Below are 19,515 nucleotides of genomic sequence, written 5' to 3'. Positions count from 1 at the left end.
ATCTTACAAGTATGTGGGTTGGTATTTTTATAATTATCTCCAAATTCGGCTAATTATCCCCCTTGCTCCATTTCCCACAGTGACTATTATATCTACTTCCCTCAAGTTCATAACTTAAACCTTTCATTCATCAGATACGCGGCTTCCTACTTTCATAGAAAGTAGAATCAACCAAGGAATTCCTTTAATGTCCTATCCCCTGATTTAAATATTAACTAATTCCAAAGTTAGCTGTTTCCCTTTCTAATCACCTGTACTTCCCACACAATTAATTCTTCCAACAGTGATTTAAAAGTATCCATAGCATTTTACTCTTTTCAGTTTTATAGCTATGCCTTTTGTTGTTTGAAATGAACAATTGCATACACATAGGGTAAAAGTGAATTCCATCTTCAGGCTGAACAGTTAGAAATCACTATTCTCAACATTAGAAAAAATTCTTTCATTATTTATGGTAAAGGAATGTCTCATTATATTAAAATTATATTTGCAAGTGTCTTGCTCTTTTAATTAACTTCACTGAAACAATTTCTTGTGATATAATCTTCTGTAATTAGAATAATGAATTTGCTATTTTCCATGAAATGTTTGCAGAGAATATGTTATCCTGTATTTTTCAATACCATTTCGAAATATTTTTTGCCTAGTATCATTTCCTGTAAAGGTGTGGGTTTCCATAAGTGCCACTCATATTTTTTATTGTCTTTCAATAGCATCTGAGAGTTGTTTATCTGGTTGTTGGTGTTTTCTCCCAGAAAAGGAACCAAGTTTGTTCCTTCTTGTTCATCTTTCTTTCATCAGTGCTTTGTCCATCTCTTGTATTTTCAAACGTATTTTTCTTTTTCACAAACAGGTGCTTTTTTAGCATCAAAATAAAACCTGTCATAAGAAGATTGTTGATGCAAGCCTCGGCCCCCCTAAAACTATTGCTACAAACCTTCCTTTAACAATAATCTTCTTTAAATAAGTAATGAACACTGATTATCATTCTTCTCCAACTGTGTATTTCCCAAACTGAATGGAGTTAATCAAGATGTTGAGTCCTATATTAGAATTTCTATAGCTTTATCAGTGTTTGTTAAAATCTTCTTATTCTATGAATTCTGGAGAATATTTTGCTTTTTTATCCAACTTAAAAGAGCTCCTGTTCACCTTTTCTCTTAAGGATTTACTGTCTTAACTGCTCCTTAACTATTAATCTTTACTGGCTTTTTTCTCACTCATTACATATTTCTAAGATCAATTTTTCAACCTATAATTTTATGTAGTGCTGTACATGAAGGGTCAGTTTTTTCAAAAATAAATGGATTTTCCTGATTTCAAAGCACAGAATATAAATCTGATTTCCTACTGACCTTCTGTACATTGATAATTCATTGAGACAGAAATGATGGCATATTGAAAGTAAATATATTTCCTCAAACAATATCTGTTCCTTTATTGCTTGTCCATATCAGTAAATCAAAGTGTTAAATACCCATTTTCTTAATCTAAACTTTATGCATTTTCTCATTCTATATAATGTAAAGACCATTAATAATAAAAGTATATTTGAACTTATAAATATTGGCCAGATCTTATTAATATTGATTGCCATGGTTTATGCTATGTTTCACACTCATTTAGTAATTTAATGGTACTTTTGTATTATTTTACAATGATTTATTCTGAAAGTAACATATATATATATATATGAAAGAAATATCAACAAAATAGAGTAAAGAATGCTTTACTCTAAACATACATTTGTATTGATGCTATATAATATTCGTAACAATTTACCCAGATTATACTTTACCCTAATCATTAATGATATGTAAATTTCTTTACATTCAATGAAATAAATAATCTTTTTCATAGGTACTAGAGAATATTTTCATTACATATAGAGTAATATGCAAAAATTTACCAAGCTATTAAATTTTCATTTTCCTAAGAGTATAGAATAGGCATCTAATGATTGACAGAATTTAAGCCTGTAATAAAATAAAAAACTAATTCCTTTTTTTAAAATAAAAAATTTCATATGGGATTAAAAAACATTTTATATTTCATATTGATGCTATTTTTCCGAACAGGTAGAATATCAGTTATGAATAATTAATCATGGAATTGAACATTCATTAAAATTTTGGGCAACATATCTCCTTCACTGTATATATTTTGTGTTAAGTAAAATCCAAACTTTAACTCTTGTCTTCAGAATTAGTTCTGAATGCCATGTTTAAAGGCAATACATTGTGTATTTTCAAAAATGCATTGTAGATTTTAAATTTGAAAAATTATGTCAATAATTAAATGTAGGTTCTGTTAAATAGTATCATTGATATGTCCCATTTTACTTTAGTCCAATATTAATATATGTATTTCAAGTACATAAATATATTTAGAATATACACATAGTTTACAACATATAGTCATAAAGGTGACTTTGTCTTCAGCATTCTATATAAATATTTATTTTTAATTCACGAATCAAAAACCTGGATTACAATTTTAATATTCTATCATAGTTATGTCAATAAATATATACCTTATTTTAAAATTAAAATTAAAGAGTTCACTGAATATTATTTTACACAAATGTCTTTCTTACATCTCTGAGTTTTTACAAATAAAATTTAAATATATTTTCAGTAATTAGAATCACTTATAAAACACATAAGATTTATTTTACAGATTTTTTTCTATAAAATATGTAATATACTCACATAGGCACACAGATATACAAGATTTCTCTCTCATACAAACAAGCACACACAAATACACACACATATATTTGTAAACAATGTCAAACATTTTCTGCTATCTATATATTAATATTATTTTATAATATTTATTTTTTAATCTGTTTATTCACTAACATTTTTCAAGTAAGAAACCAACTACATAGTGGCAAGTCCCTGTCCATTTTTTCATTTTATTTATATTCTAAAATAAAATTGTACACCATTTGCATTTTTGTATGCATGTTTGAGTTATTAAATACTCAACTTTCTTACTTTAACAACTTATATTTACTTTTATAAATTTTAGATTTGGTAAATAGATTGAGAACTTTAAAATGTTCTATATTATTCTGGATTGATTTTGCTATTTGACAATTTCACATATGTATTCTGATTATTCTCCCTCCATATGTTTCCCTTATCCTTATCAACACCTGTTCATCCCTACGGCTACCTTTGCCAGTTTCACGAACTTTGATTTTACTTTATGATCCATTTAGTTTAACCAGAGCCACTTATTTAAATGACTTCTTTTAGGGCTGGTGAGATGACTTAGTGCATAAAGACACTTGCTATTCAGCCTGACAACCAGAATTTGATCCCTGAGATCCAAGTATTAGAAGCAGAGAAATGACTTCAGAAAGTTGTCCTTTGACCACTTCACTTAATTAATATACAAATATAATAACATCATAAATGTGATGGTTTAATTTTGTAGACAGGCATGCATAAGGTCGTTATGCTAATGTATATAGCATTCATGTCGAAGCCTAAGTTTGTATGTTATATTTCTCACTTAGCAAAAGCTCTAGCCTAAAATGATCCCTATATCATCCTACATGACCATTCTGGTTACAGGCTTTCATCTCTCAAATCCAACACTTACATAATTCCTCCACATTTACATATTTTCTGTTGTAAATATCACTTTACCTTTCTAATTATCTTATAAATCCTTAGAATCCACAGCCCATTTCTTATCAATTTATACATGGCATTGTTCTATAAGAGGAATCCATATATTTTTTGGTATACCAGCTTACTTAGGCAGCTCAAAAGAACATGAATTTTCATCACTGAATGTTTACCATACCAGAGCATTTGGATTTCAGTTTAGTAAGAAAATATACGCAGCAAAATAAAGGAGGCCTTTAAGCTCCTAAGTGAAATTTTTACCTGTTATAATTTCCTATCTACTGCCCATTTCAGTATAAACCTCAATTTAATTCTTCTTATCCTATCTCAATCCCTATCAACGTCACCTTTTATATATTAACAATTCTACCTTTCATTTTTCCCTTTCAGTGTTCTTTGTTTCTTTAGTTTCATTCCAAAAAGTTAAACATAATCCTACATCCTCCCCAAGTTCTCAGCTTTCCTTCATTTAGGTATGATACTCATGTCAAAGGCCTAGTTTCTACATCATATCCCTCTCTCAGACCAAATTCTTCCTTAAAATGAACCTTATATTAGACCTCATACATATTGCAGAGTTTTCATCCTTCAAATCTAACATATATACTTTTCTTTAGTCCTCTAGAAGGTTATATGTAACCTTGTTCTAACCGAAACTTTTCTCATTGGTAATCTTAAATAATTCAATGAGTTGATGCTATTAATTTCTTCCTTGCCAAGTTCTGTACCTCTCCATGAGAAACATTTTCCTGCAACCTGCATTTTCCTTTTCCCCTGTAGTTTTCAGTCTAACCAATGCTATTTACTATTTTTCAATAGTACATAGTTTTTTTTTCATTTCATTTCTTTGACTACTATGCTAATGGACTTTCATATATAAGACAGGCTTTTCTTATCCATTCACATAGGAAATGAATACAAATTGAAAATAAGTACATTTAAGTAGAAGGATGATGTTGGCAATACAAGAATTATTTGAATTTCACAACTTTTGAAAGGATAATAAATTTTACAATATTTAGTACATAGTATTCATCAGATTTCTGGAGTGTTAAACATGAAATATGAAAAACCTACTTATTTTGCCTTTAATTTAATTTATCATCTTAATAATTAAATGTATTAGGATTCTATGTATGCAATTGAAAAATCTAAACCCTAAATGTATAACTTACATCTATCAAAAACATTGAATGATTTTTAAGTGCTCTCTTACTCCTATCTCCTTTCTGGGAAAAAGAGTTACAAGCATAAAAAAAGAAACAAATATAATTGAAGAGAAGAAGACTGTAATTGATTTTGGATTTTGAATTGCTACAGGAGATTTTACTAGAAAATTTAAATCTAAAGTAGTTGAATTACAAAGAGAGTAAAGTTTTGTTAATTGGCTCTTAAACTAAACAAAGGAGCACTGATTTGTTATTTTTGGTACAATCTAGGAAAAGTGAGTATAATGAATATTTAACATCAGTTTAGTTATAATACATTATACTTGTGCTATTGCATAAATTTCTAAGAAGTTAGGTAATGCATGTGCTTGTAAATGTTTCTTGAAAGAAGTGCTATTAAGTACACACATTAAAAACAAGATACTCAATCTGTAATAGCCCTTAGGGTGTCAAGACTGGCCTGCTATATCCTTGAAATCAAACCAACTTAGTAGCAAACATTTTACTTTATACATTGACTTTCAAAACCAGGCTTATCCATTCTCCATTTCTGTTTCATGCAACATAGATTTTCCAGATGGTTTAATCTTATTAAAACACCTGTCAGTGTCCCAGAATCACATTTTGGCTAATGACTTTGACTTTAGGCCGCATTGTCTCTTTTAGTTTCTATGCAATGTGTGTGCCTCCATTTATTGTTAAGAATTGTCTTAGATCAAGTTCTCAGATTTGTGACCAAGATGGTATAAGAAAAAGGAAGATATCATTGAAAATGCCACCTGTGAAATAAAGAGAAAGTAGCAATAATTTCTTAGAGGAACAGTTTGAATACAAAATAGATAAGTAGCTATTAAATCCCTGTAAGTGGAATCCCTGTACGTGGGAAGGCACTTAAGAGAGAACATAAAATGTGGGAAAAGGCCATGCATTTGATGTTCTAATCATTGAGTAATTGAAGATATGTTGTCTCTGGGAAGAGAGGTAACTTTGTGATTTACAATATCTCTTAATTGAAGGAAACTGACAAGGAAACATTCTCTTATGAGTGATCATCCATGGGCAAGAGAAATATTTGAGGAACCCATCAAAGCATTCTTTATGTTTTATACCATGTTTTGTGATTTTTCTCTTCCAGATTAATTTTGGAAATTTCCTTTGTACTCTCTTTAATATAGTCAGAATTAACAGAGACTGAAACAAAGAAAATATGTATTCTTAATTGTATGTTTTCTTTAGCATATATATTACAGTAAATTACATAATGTTCACAGGCTAGGTGGTGGGAATACATTTTAGTGTATTTTTATGGGAAAGTGTAAACCTCTAATAAATATTATGTAACATGGATAATTCAAGAAGACTACAGCACCTCTATGGATTATACTAAAAATAAGCATTTGCTATTACTCCACAAAAATTGTGGATATAATTCTTTTCAAGAGAAATGATAAGGTATTTATATAATTGCACCTTATACATTTTATTTCATATTTTCAAACATTGTATATACTGTTATTTTACAATATCTTAAAGTTGTATGATTACTAAAAAACGTAAGAGCAAAACATCATGAAAATGGATGTATCATTTTCTGAAAAGACACATAAAGAAATGATTAATTAACAGTGGAAAATATCATACAAGCATATTGAACGATTTGAGGTATCATGTGTGAGTTTATGACTACTGATTTTCTTCTTAGGTTTATCAAAATGTAGTTTAAGTACCCTCAGTTAAACAATATAATTTCTTTTTCCTGGTCCTTGCACTATGAAATGTTTCGTTGTCTTGTTTTGATTTCAAATTACTGTGTATGTATTTGTGTGTGTGTGTGTGTGTGTGTGTGTGTGTGTGTGTGTGTGTGCATTTGTGTGGGGTGGAGGGTGAACATTTGTTTGTGTATTTTTATGCAAAAAGGCCAGAGTCAATATTGTTCCTTTTTTCTTCATTTCTTTTTATTATTTTCAGACACGAATTCTCCCACACCTTTAAATTTTTTTTCTCTGAAGCTTATCAATTTGGCTAATCTAGCTGGGCAATAAGTTTCTCAGATTCTCCTGTGGTTGCACACCATTCAAGCTTTGTAATACAAATTATGTAAAAATGTTATCTTTTATTCTTCTAGTGAACTAGTCTATTTACTATTGTGTAGTTTTATTCTTGGTAATCATAAACCAGAAATGATGTCTGCTTTGGGCTCTATATTTTTTATTTCACCTCATATTTAAAAATATTAAATGTCATTCAATATTTTCTCCACCTGTTTACCAAGTTTGCCAGTTATATACTTTGTTTTGCAATTGGTAATATTTCCCACTATATTCTTGAATCAAATGACTTGGTAGAAAATTCCAGCTAGAAATACTAAATTGAGTATAACAAAGTTTTAAGAAATGACTAGAAGATAGATTTTGCTTGCTATCAATCTTTTTTGTCCTTTTGACATTATTTTTATTTTATGACTGTCAACAAGTGAATGTTTATACATATATCTAATACATGTATATGAAAAAATTAAGATTTAGTCAAACTACATTCGCACATTGAAGCATAAAAGAAATATTTTCTAGACAGCAAGAGTGTATAGATGTAAAACGTTTTATAAATAAAGGCTTCTACAAAATATGTAGTCCTTTCAATATATAGAATTAACTAGTTAATTAAAATTTTATAGTTAACATTAATATAGAGTACTATAGAATATATTATTTTTATACATTGAGAAATATATTTAAGCATAGTCTAGAATAAGTTAAGTTACTGTATAGACATAATACTCAGCTCCTAGTATGCAAATCTGGTTTGGGTACTTTCCTCTCCCAAACAGATAGAAGAACTATTCCAAAATCTAACATTAGAGATACTTCTTATACTATCAACTGCTTTATTTATACAGAGCTACATAAATTGTTTATTGCTCTTTTTGTTAAAATAAGCATATCAGAAATAAACTGAGTCAATTAAAAGTAATAAAAGAAAAATTCCATTATTCATTTTCAATGTGATTTTAAGAAATTCCGTAAAAATCTGTCCTTTGTTCGAGTGAATTTTAATATATGCTGAATAAATTCAAATGGAATTATTCATCAGGACATAATCTGATTTCTTTATGGGCCTATAATTATTCTTACTGAGTACATCTTAAACATATTAAAAGAATTTTAACCAAAATACATATTGCACATAATAATTGCACAAAATAATATCAGGCTTATAGAAATGTTATTATCAAATACACTTTTGAATCAAAGTGAAGACTTGAAACTCAAAAAAAATTGAGACTATTACAAACAAAAAGCTTCCAACTTCAGTATTCTCTTAATTTTTTTTGTAAATGTATGTTATTTTGTGCTTAGTATATCTGTTGTTTGGTTTCATATTTAATGTAATGTATACATATATATGTATATGCTAGTTACTGTATATAACTGAACATTATTTGGTACTCATATATTTAAAACTCAAAAAAGGACTTTGACAATTATTAATCTAATCATAACATACTAAAACATACTATGGATTATAAATATAAAATATAATATGTTGTATATTTATAACATATGTTTTAGCCTGATATGAATATCTTATATTACTCTAGTGAGTATATATTATAGGTAATATATTTAGAAATAAATATATTTATAATTTAATCCTTGTAAATTTAGAATAAAGGAAAGAAGAGACACAGATATTGAGCTACATAAAGCCAGATAAGGGAGTCTCTTAAACAAGTGGAACATTACAAGTAAAAGTTTTCGTGACAGTTTTAGACAAAGGTGAAAGAGACATTCAAGACCAAAAACAGCTTATAGTTTTATATGTTAAAAGTTTAGTACTTAACATTTTTCACTTAAACCACAAGCCATTTAATTTCAATTAACTAGTAATATGTTAAGTTTCCTTTATCTATAAGATTGCCACTGAAAGAGCAAATCTTTTGGGTTCAAACTCTATCTCAGAGAAACTGACCAAAGGTTGAACTCAAGTTAGGTGACAAACTGTCACATAGCATCATTTTCCAGGTTACTCTCCAACCAATCTGCACCTCCAGGTTACAAGTCTGCCCCTTGGACTTCACTTTGTAACAACCACCAAACAGGAGAAAAGCAGAAGTTAAGTTTATGGTTTGATTTCCAGCACCAGTCAATTATATTAAAGGACAAAGAAAATTCTGTAATGGCTCCCCAATCAGATTTGTGGCAGGGTACATCCCTACTTCTTGTCTCTATAAATACCTGCTTAAAATTAAAATGGAGGCTGCACCCTCCAGTTCTGTTGAGTCAGAGACAGCAGTGCGAGCCTGAGACTGAGCTTGTAAATAAAGACTCTAGTGTGATGGCATCTGTGTTGGCTCCTTGGTGCCAAAAAATTACATTAACATTTGCAATGCCTTTACTATGATTTTATTGAATTTTGGAGGAAACTTCAGATTTTTGTTGAGCAGAATCTCTAGAAATGCCTATTGTGCCTTTGTCTAGCTCTCTGTTTTCTTTACCAGGATCTGGTTTAGTTGCTGTCCAGAAACAGTACTCTTATCAACAGAAATTGATGTGAGGGGAGTTGTAAACATTATCTTGGTTCAGTTGATGACTCAATGTACATAAACAACTTGATTTTTCAATAATCCATATGAAGGTTAAATATCTTCTCTGAAATGGTACTTGTTGAAGTATATACATAGCTTGCATTCAGTTTTGCAGTGTATTGTAATCATACTACATTGATTGATCATGAGATATTTTCTCAGATGAGTTACTAACACTGAATAGTTTTAGAATTTAAAATGAAAAATTAAATTAAGTGCTTTAACTTAATTTTCAGAAAAGCTGCAAGAATGATGTTTAAAATGATAATAGTTGTTAAAACAACAACCACAGATGGGATACAGATATTTCCAGTTATTGTTGTACATTATGATTATTGGCCTCAGCTTATGACGAGTTCTCCAATTATTTTCCAAAACTTTTCTACGGACAGTAGGTTCGGAACTGTTGTGTGGCCTCACAGAAAGATGGTTTCCATTCTCGTTCTGATATAACTTAGTTTTTCTTTGAGTCAGTCTTTCACAAAGGCGATGTACCAATATATTTTCAAAGGCCTATGTTCCTTTGGAAATTGATGACATTTTGGTAAGCAAGAACTTCTACAGATTTTTTGTTTTATCCATGCATTATGTTGGAGACATTCTGGCTGAGAGAAATTTCTGCTTATCTCATCAGTATTAAAGAATGGGACTCACCACACAAGGCAACATGGATGTAGCATGATGCCATGTATGGGGCTATGAAAGTAATCACTTACTCTCATCTCCATCCTCACTAGATGGATAGATATAAGGACTTTTCATGAAGTTGTGGTTGTGGGATACTCAGATACTTCTACATAATGTAAACCTAGGGATGGTCAGCTGTCTAGGAATGAGTATCTGAAGTTGAAGAGTATTCTATTAATTCTTCATCTTGGGAATAATTTTGAGTGTTCTCCTGTTCAGAGTGACTGTTTTCTACTTCCTGGGTATCCTTATCCTCCTCAGAACTTGATGAACTCAGCTCTCTGCCTGATACATTGGTTTCCACCTGAGAAATGTTGGTATCAGGAAGCGAATGTTCTTACTCATTCTCACAGGTATTTCGTGGTTCATTTTCAGCATTTTTGAGAGAGTTTTCAGCTGGCTCACTTCTTTAGTTAGTAGAAGTCATTCTAGGTGCTATGGGGAGTGGAGAGAGATAAAGCTCTATTAAATTGAAGAATGTTTCACTTCCAAACAAGTTTAGTCTTTCAGAAAGCATGTAGATGTGCAATTTCTGTGCTTCTCTATAACTCTAAACATTTTATTACTCTTAACCCAGAAAATAAAATAAGCAAAATATTAAATCATAAGACCAATGTAATCTCTTATGAAGTATCTCTTCTCATTGTTTAGTTAGAAAATTTATATAAATCTTAAGTAGTACATCCTATTTCTTGGATATTTAATGAATTTGATCTACTTGTGAGTGTTCATCTAATCCTTTATGGAAAAATATTCCTTTTTTGGATGTCAAGTCTAATAGAGTTTTCACTGAATAAAATATGTCTGAGTTATTGATTTTGTTCTCTGAATTGAGTCCAATGTAAAATGCCATTTCATGAAGATATATGTTTGGAAGAAAATTCAGCATATTTTATGATTGAATATTTTAGCTACATTTTTTTGTGGAATTTTCTTTCCTTCCTTCCTTCCTTTCTTCTTTCCTTTGATTTTAGTCTGTTCTTTTTAAATTACATACATACAGAAAGAGACAACTGATGATTGTTAAGAAGAAAAGAAAAGAAAAGGAAAGGCAGTGAAAGAAAGAGGGTTGAAAGGATTTAAACACAGATTTGTAGTTAATTAATTAGAATAACTTCCACCACTCACTTAGCAATTACATTGCCTTGTTGTTAATCAATATTATATTTACTGCAGGCCAAATAATGGCTGATAATATCAAATTAAACTGTCTACTTACCAATGTACCTTCCCTTCTCTTGTCCTGTCTGATGTTTTTACCTGTGTTTACCTGCTGAACTATTTTCAGCATGTCGTAAATTTCTGATTACTGTGTATCCAACTCTCCTATCTGAATTGACTACGGATAATCTCAGTTTGGTCATTTCTTCAGAGCAGGAAGAAAGATAAAAATGCTACCTCTTTATTTATTTAAAAATGTATTTGCTTATTTTTTTGAGAACTTCACACACATGTACAATGTATTTAGATAATTTACACCACTCTACTTTTCCTCTAACTTCTCCCAGGCACTCCCAAGTCTCTACCCCATATTTCTATCCTGTTTTCATTTTTAATAGCCATGTTAGCCCAATTTGTGCTACCTCTATGCATATGGGTATATGAGATTCATGACCACTTATGTGTGATCAACCTATGAGAGGCCTAACCACTGAAGGAAATTGAGTTTCTCTCCCATCAGAAGAGCACAACATTTATAGTACCAAAAGGCATTATAAACTGCTAGGGATGAAAAATTATCATCAGTCCTACTCTGCTGTTAACACAGTAAGCAAAAAAGAACAACTAGTGTGGCAATATATTTCCATTGATACAATGCTGGTATGATTGTTATGGAATTAATCAATAGCTTTCTGATTGTAACTAATACCCAATATTATAGATCTGGAGAGCAACTCATATCTGGGTAGATCACACATTCTAGAGAGAATTTTCTACTAATTTTTGCTAACCAGACATAGCAAAAATTAATTATTTTTAAAAGTATCCATGGATTAGAGCAGTTCTATTTCCAGTAGACAGTGGTTAAAATAGAGACTCACAACTACAGTATAGAAAATAAGTGACCATATACTACTCATCCACATGAAATATCTTCCTACTAAGATCAGTAACCATTGTTGAAGTGGTGCAAAGATAGCAAGAGTCAGAATTTGTGGAGGAATTCTCTGAAAAAGTGTCCTCTGTCCTTTGCAATCATGAGCTCATCACATCTGTGACTAGTTATACAAACCTGGACAAGATCAACCAGTCAGTTTCAACTCATTTAGAGGCCCTTCCTCCAGCTGAGAGCTTTAGATTTGCTTTTTAATATAAAAATAGCAATGGGTAAAGAAAAAAATATAAGTAGTCTGATACCAGTACTGCAGAGATTTATGAAATTACCTTGGCTTACATTTCTTTTCATGTTTATTTTTAATGAATTACCCTAGATAAAATCTATGCATAGGTCAGCAATATTTTATGAGTCATTGCTAATAAAAGATAAAGAAGTTCAGAGGGACTTCTCTAGCTAGACTTCATCTCCACTGATAAATGATACCTTCCCAAACCATTCAAACGGGTGTTATATGCACTAATAGATTTGAGTTTGTATTTCATGCTCATCTTTTCTTCAAATTAAGCCATAATTAAAAATATTTTGTATGTTTTGATATTAAAGCAAGAATGATTTTTTCCTAGCAGGAGCATTTGACAGTATTTTAAAATCAATAAGTGGAATGATATTTAATTCTATATTCTTCACTACATAGTGTTATTTTAAGGACATGTAAAATAGATTTTTAAAAAATTTATTGCTTATTTTCTTTATTTCCATTTCAAATGTTATCTCACTTCCCAGTGGTCTCCCTTCTGCAAATCCCCTACCCCATCTCCGTTTCCCCCTACTTCTATGAGGGTGATTCTGCTGCACTCCCCCACTCCTGCCTCACTGCCCTAGCATTCCCCTACACTGGGGAATTGACCCTATACAGGACCAAGGACCTCCCTCTCATTGATGCCATATAAGGCAATCCTCTGCTACATATATATCTATTCACTTTCTACAATATTTAAGCAATCTCCATATCTATTTCTGTTCAGTGAAATAGTTTATGATTCTACTTTTTCATCCTAATTTTTTGTCTTTCTTATTTATTGATTAATATGAACGTTTGAGCACCTTTACCTACTGCGTCATTTTGCTGACTGAGTATCTTAATTTCATTGTTGTCTTTTTTCTTCCTACTCAAGCATTCAGCGAGTCTACTTTAATTCGCTAATCTACTTTAAAAATCTCTTGTTTAAAGTTTCCAAACTCTTTCTGAGTTCCACAGGCATATATATGGTGCAACTGATAAACTTTTTTGTGTTTTAATAATTTCATATTTAGCTTTTATGGACAAAAATCTTTTTTAAAGTCCCTTGGCATTAACAATTACAATTATAAGTAAGATAAAGCAATAAATAGATTTCATATTTTAGGAAAAGTTTGAAATAATTAAACTCACCAGTTTGATCACAATAGGACTGGATGGGTTTTAGTGAGGATGAGATTCAGCAACTGGGTAAAAACTGCACTTTCTTGGGTTTCTATAGATCTTGTTGAATAGATCCTTAAAGCAAATAAAAATATCTTCATAAAAAAGAAAAAATGTCAATTTCTACAACTTCTTCCCCTACAATGGTGCTTGCATTAATTGGTTTGTTTGTTTTCTTTTATTCAGTCATAGATTTTAGATTCATTGTTACTTTTTAGCTTTGAAGTGACATTTCCATAAGAATATAGGTGATAATTTTTCATATTTGGAATTACATCACAAGTATTTACACTACTCTACTGTAATAAAACTTATCAAGGAAGGACATGTTATTTAAAGAGACTGACTTATGGAAAGAATTCACATTAAACACCATGTACTAAGGATATACTACTATTAAAAAAAGAAGTATCTTGAGGGTACTCTAGCTCTTCTTCTACTTTTGTCTTCTGTCATTCCTCACCAGTTAGTTCTATTCTTTTGTTATTCCACAAGCTGAAGACCCACTGTTTTACAGAATTCCTACAGCTATCACACTTGACAGGATTCCAGGCAAGTTACTGCATGTACTTTCCATCTTCTCCATCGAATTCTTCCTAGGATATTACTATACCCCACCACTGCTGTCTACATAATCCCATCTTCCCAGCCTACAATCATCCTCTTGGAGTTCACTACCACACATAATATTGATACACAGTCTCCATATTTCCCCTTTCTTCATCTTTCTCTGACGTCTCACTGATTTCAGATTCTCTTCCAGGAATCGCATAGATATCACACTTGACAGGCAACAACATACACTACAAATTAAACTCTCCTGGAATTAAATGATATTATAAATCAAATTGACTTAACACACATATGCAGAACATTCCACTAAAACAATAAGGAACACACATTCTTTTCAACAGGCCATGGAACTTTCTTCAAAATTGATGATATATTAAGGCAAAGAGGGATGAATAGAGACAGTACTTTTAATAGGATCTAATAATCTATCTTACCACCATAAATTAAAGTAGAATATCAGTAGTTATAGAAATAGCAGGAAGTACACACATTCATGGAAGCTAAACAATATAAAACGGGATGAAAACTATGTAAAGAAAGAAGGTAAGTTGAAATTTAACTTTTTAAAAAACAGAATGAAAATGAAATCGCAACACTCCAAAATGTATAGGTCAGAGAGAAGGTAGTTGAAAGATGAGAGAATTCATAGCATAAACTATATGAACCATTAAAAATTAGCAGATATCTCCAATTAATAATGATGTAATTAAAACTTTAGAAAAATAAGAAATAATACCTGAAAAACTATAGACGGGAAGAAATAACTAAACTGACTTAAAATTATTGACATGGTCAGAATAAAAAATAAGTGGAAGAAAGAACTGCCTCTTTGAAAAAAATAAAGACTAACAAATCATTGGAAAAATTAAGCCACATATGAGGAGATAAAATCTGCATTAATAAAAGTTAGAGATGAAATGGAAAACTTAAGAACAGATACTTAAGGTAACTGAGAAAATCATAAGGTTATAGCATTAAAAATCAGTACTCTTCCAAACTGAAATGGCTAAGAGAAATGGAGGAAAGAATGATACACCAAAAGTTTAATCAAGATAAAACAAATTAAATAGACCCATACTCCTAGTGGAGTAAAGGAAGTAATTTAAATTCTCTCAACAAAAACCAACAACAACTAATCCAAACCAATCAAAAACTGAACCAAACAACAACAATGACAACAACAACATCAACAGGGCTTGTCAGAATGATTTATCATGAAACTTCAGTGAAGATCAAATTACAATGTTCCTAAAATTATTGTATAAAATAAAAACTTAAGTAAATTTTCAATTTTTAATGAAGTCATTATTACTGTGATCTGCTAACCACATGGGGCCAACAAAAAAGAAAGAAAGAAAATTATAGACCAATATCCATTATGAATATAGATGCAAAAATTCTCATAAAATATTTGCAACACAAATTCAAGTATACAGCAAAAAGATCACCAAAAAGATTATCCACCATGATCAAGTTGCTTTCATCCCCAAACTGTTTCAATGATTCATACAAATATCAATAAATACAATCTACTACATAAAAAGATGAAAAGACAGAAAACACATGACTATCTAATTAGATACAGAAAAGGCTTTTGACAAAAATCCAACATCGATATCACTTCATGATGAAAACCCTAGAGAAACTATGAATATGAGATATATAACTTAACAAATGCAATTTATAGTAAAATGCAGTCAATCTCACTCTAAATGAGAGAAGCTCAAACCATTTTCACTGGAATCAGGTATGAGACAAAGATGTTCAGTTTCTTCATACCTATTCAAAATGGTACTTGAAGTCTACAAACAATAAGACAGCTGAAGGAGTTCAAGAAGAAAAGGACTCAGAGTCACTTTATTTGCAGATAATATGATTTAATACAAAAATGATCCTAAAGACTCCAACAGGAAACTTCTAAATGTGACAGATATTTTCAAGAAATGCGGCAAAATACAAAATTAACACATAAAATACAGTAATCTTCCCAAACAAAAATGGCAATAAGGAAGAAATCAGGTCAGCAATACCTTTGACAATAGCCTTGAATGGAAAAAAAAACTCAGAATAATTCAAATCAAGCAAATAGAAGACTTGTAGAGTACATTCTTTAAGCATCAAAGAAAGAAATTGAAAAAGACATCATAAGATAGAAAGTCTTTCTACCGCATATATGAGTAGGATTGCATATGACTACACAGAGACTGTAACGTGGTATACAAGACCAGAACAAAAATGTTTCCTGGTGAGCAGGAGAGATGGCTCAGCAGAGAAGACTACTGACTGCCCTTCCAGAGGTCCTAACTTCAATCTCAGCAATCACATAGTAGCTCACAACCAGCTATACTGGGATCTGTTGTTTTCTTCTAGTTTCTCTAAAGACATTTATAGTGTACTCTGATATATGAAGTAAATTATAAATAATTCAATTAAAAGATCTTTTCTGATAATATATGGAACACTAATAAACCATAATGTGGACCACTTAAAGAACTATACAATCCAATTAATTTGATTTTCGTGATTTGCTTTCTGTGAGGAATAATTGACTTAGGAGATCTAGACATAAAAATCTTACTAAAAAAATTACTATGGAATGGTTAAAACTCCCTGAAAAAGAAACTTGAGGGAGAAAGGGTTCTATTTCAGTGCTCAGGTTAATTTTAGGGATGTCTATACAGAAACTGTAATAGTCAATCACATTATATGCCCAGCAACAAACATGCAGATATGAATGCATTTATGCTAATTTTAGTGCTTTTGTGTAGGTAATTGATCTTCTTTTACACAATTACAAGCTTCTGCTTTGGGAATGATTCCTTCCACAAAAGGCTCATTCTCCCCACATCAATTAATTCATCTACCATATACATTTACACAGGAAAACCCAATAAAACAATCCAGCATTGAAATATCTTATAGGTGATATCTTGTTTGCAGTTGAAAAAGCTAACCATTATAAACCCCATCCTCTAAATATATCCATAGATAAACCTGGATATAGCTGGAAGCACTAACCTTTCACATGCCAATGGATTCCTTTTCACTGAAGTAGTCGTCAAACTTCCAGGATAAATGTACCACTGTCCCTAATCTATTCATTACTGTCCTTTTAGATGTAGCGAGATGGAAATAATCTTGCACTATCTGTGGAAATTACAGTGCCTACTCCTAAAGATGTTAAATATGATATATCTATGTCACTACCCTTCAAGGAATATTTTCAATACCCAACTTTTCTGATAGACTCTAATCAGATGCATGCCATGTCTCAGTAGGGCTCTAAGAGATGAGGTTCAAAATGTGGACTATGAGGAGCTGTGCTATACTACCCAGGAAATTCTTGAATTTAGTAATTTTTGCACGTAAAATCTCTAAGAAAATGTGAGGAAAATGATTTTAAGAATATGGGATAATTGGAAGAAAGATAAAGCTAGAATAAGCTGAATTTTTTAAATAGGTCTATTTGAAGCAAGATAAAAAGACAGAAAATTAAGAGGACATGGGAAGCAAACAGAAGCCTTTTGCCTGGAATTTTACTTGACTTCCCTGCTGATAAGAGCCTTAGAGCCAGGAGACTTCAAACACAACTAATAGGGAAAATTGTCTACAGAAATAATGTGCATCCTCTTAAAGCTATTTTGGCTTACTTAGGGCCACGAAGTAACATGTAACCTCAAATTTTAACATTTTCTCAGATTTCTAAAGTTATCTCTGACTATCTAGGCCCAAAATAACACTAACTGTAATTTTGAAACTATTTTCCCACCCCGCAATTTATACTGCATCTTCAAACTTTGTCTATTAAAGAAAACAGGTATTTTAACTTTTTGTAGACTATACTCTTTGAGCAAATTTTTTTCAGGGCTTCCTAGCAACCTTTAAAAATGTAACTTGAAAGCTATCCAAATTTTATATGTATTAATATACCACAGAGAATGTCTCTTTTGAGAAGCCCATATTCAAACTTGAATATATCTTAGTTTTTTTCTAGCATGTCATTTTCCTATCTTAAAATCTATACTGCAATATCATGCTAAATTTGTACTCTGTCTTAAACTGGTTATTCTGAAAAAGAATTCAGTTTGTGTGTGTGTGTGTGTGTGTGTGTGTGTGTGTGTGTGTGTATGTATGTATGTATATATGTATGTATGTATTGGGAAAAGTACCATTTCAGGCTGCAGGACAAGAATGTGTAACAGTGCCTCCAGCACTCTAACACTTGACATATTAAGACAAGATTCTAGATTTAATGTTGCACTTGGAATTAAAGAAAAAATGATGCCCTGCACCAAAATCCCATGGGGAAAGAGCTGAGCTCCCAAAAGTGCAGACAATCCCGAGACCCCAGGAGAGTCGGCTACTTCTGCCCACTTCTGTTCATATTCCTGGCCCCAGAGGAAACTGCCTCAGGATACAGGAAAATAGGAGCCATAAACAGCAGAAACCTGCTGGTTTCTGCCTAGGCACAGAACAGAACTGAACCAGTCCCACACCTCTCTGCACCCAAATCTGGTGGGGGAGAGAGCTGAACTGTCAGAAGTGCAGACAATCCTGAGAACTCAGAGGAGACAACTATTTTCTGTGCACATTCCTGACCCAAGAGAAAAATTGCTTAGTGCCATCTGCTCCCTCTGGGCAAAGAGACATAGGAGCAATCAGGGACAGAAACCTGTGGGATTCTGCCTGGGCCAAGAGTTGAAAGCCAGTAGCCAGGAACGCCTACACACCTGAGTGCAGAAGTAAGACCTATTCTTCTGCACCAAGCAACCCACCTGGAGGCTTCAGATCACACAAACCCATGAGCAGCTCTCTGTTCCAGATCAGGCAGAAAGAAAACATGTCTACAGGAGTGCTGACATACAGGCCTACAGGACAGTCAAGTCATTGTCACAGACAAAAATACAAGCTAACTCCAGAGGCAGCCTGATGGCAGAAGGCAAGTTCAGGAATCTAAGCAACAGAAACAGACTACTTGGCATCAACAGAGCCCAGTAATCTCAATGAAGCAAATACTAGATATCCAAACACACCTGAAAAGCAAGACTTGGATTTAAAATCACATTTTAAGATGAGGATGCAAGATTTTAAGATGGACGTAACTAATTCCCTTAAAGAAATACAGAACAACACAGGTAAACAAATAGAAGCTCTTAAATCAGAAACATAAATATTTCTTAGAGGATTACAGGAAAGCACAGCCAAATAGGTGAAGGAATTGAACAAAACTGTCCAGGATTTAAAAATGGAAATAGAAAAAATAAAGAAAGCAAAAAGGGAGACAAACCTGGAGATAGAAAAGCTAGGGAAGAGATCAAGAGTCATACAGGCAAGCC

At 31.7% G+C, this 19,515-nt stretch overlaps 1 pseudogene across 1 annotated transcript in view; it reads right to left on the bottom strand.

Annotated features, from left to right (window-relative positions):
- Positions 1-9,200: 9,200 nt before the first annotated feature.
- Cpxcr1 (CPX chromosome region, candidate 1) overlaps positions 9,201-19,515 on the bottom strand; it is a pseudogene marked incomplete at its 5' end in the record, with an annotated part of 37,421 nt that continues 27,106 nt past the window's right edge. The window contains 2 exon segments of the transcript NR_176808.1: positions 9,201-10,520; positions 13,577-13,681. The product of NR_176808.1 is annotated as a CPX chromosome region, candidate 1 (transcript).

This window comes from Rattus norvegicus, chromosome X (assembly GCF_021556685.1).
Source record: "Rattus norvegicus strain SHRSP/BbbUtx chromosome X, alternate assembly SHRSP_T2T, whole genome shotgun sequence".
NCBI lineage: Eukaryota > Metazoa > Chordata > Mammalia > Rodentia > Muridae > Rattus > Rattus norvegicus.
The sequence above is the reverse complement of the archived record's forward strand: the minus strand, read 5'-3'. Positions and strand labels throughout refer to the sequence as shown.